Below are 1,228 nucleotides of genomic sequence, written 5' to 3'. Positions count from 1 at the left end.
GTTTGATCTTGGTTAGTTAGGTTGGCTTTGTGCATGCTACCTGTGCTGTGAAAAATGTCTGTCCTTTTTTGTATTTGGTGGTGAGCTAACATAAATATACGTGGTGTTTTCAGTGTGAAACATTTTAAAAATCGGACATGTTGGCTGGATTCACAAGATGTTTATCTTTCAAATGCTGTATTGGACTTGTTAATGTGTGAAAGTTAAATATTTCAAAAAAATATATTTTGAATTTCGCGCACTGCACTTGAGCTGGATGTTGTCATAAGTGTACCGGTGTCGGGCTTGCAGCCTGAAGAAGTTTTAAAGAATAGACAATCAGCGTTGAGCTCAACTGTGTATGGTTATTGTGCACCAACAAACGTGTCAAGAGAAGCCAGTTTGGATTTGGCATCACTCATATCACATCAACAGAAATACAGTACCAGTCAAAAGTTTGGACACACCTACTCATTCCAGGGTTTTTCTTTATTTTTTACTATTTTCTACATTGTAGAATAACAGTAAAGACATCAACACTATTAAATAACACATATGGAATCATGTAGTAACAAAAAAAGTGTTAAACAAATCTACAAATATTTTTGAGATTCTTCAAAATAGCTACCCTTTGCATTGATGACAGCTCTGCACACTCTTGGAATTCTCTCAACCAACTTCATGAGGTAGTCAGCTGGAATGCATTTCAATTAAGAGGTGTGCCTTGTTAAAAGTTAATTTGTGGAATTTCAGTTGTGTTGTGACAAGGTAGGGGTGGTATAAAGAAGATAGCTCTATTTGGCAAAATACAGTAGCTTGCGAAAGTATTCACCCCCCTTGGCATTTTTCCTATTTTTTTAACTTACAACCCGGAATTAAAATGGATTTTTGGGGGGTTTGTATCTTTTGATTTACACAACATGCCTACCACTTTGAAGATGCAAAATATTTTTTCTTGTGAAACAAACAAGAAATAAGACAAAAAAACTGAAAACTTGAGCGTGCATAACTATTCACCCCCCAAAGTCAATACTTTGTAGAGCCACCTTTTGCAGCAATTACAGCTGCACGTCTCTCGGGGTATGTCTCTATAAGCTTGGCATGTAGTTGGCAAGTAGTTTTTTGTGGTTTCTGTACTTTACTTTTTTTGACAACGTTTACTTCACTACATTCCTAAAGAAAATGATGTACTTTTTACTCCATACATTTTCCCTGACACCCAAAATTCTCATTACATTTTTTATGCTTA

Source organism: Salvelinus sp. IW2-2015, linkage group LG6.1 (assembly GCF_002910315.2).
Source record: "Salvelinus sp. IW2-2015 linkage group LG6.1, ASM291031v2, whole genome shotgun sequence".
Taxonomy (NCBI): domain Eukaryota; kingdom Metazoa; phylum Chordata; class Actinopteri; order Salmoniformes; family Salmonidae; genus Salvelinus; species Salvelinus sp. IW2-2015.
The sequence above is the reverse complement of the archived record's forward strand: the minus strand, read 5'-3'. Positions refer to the sequence as shown.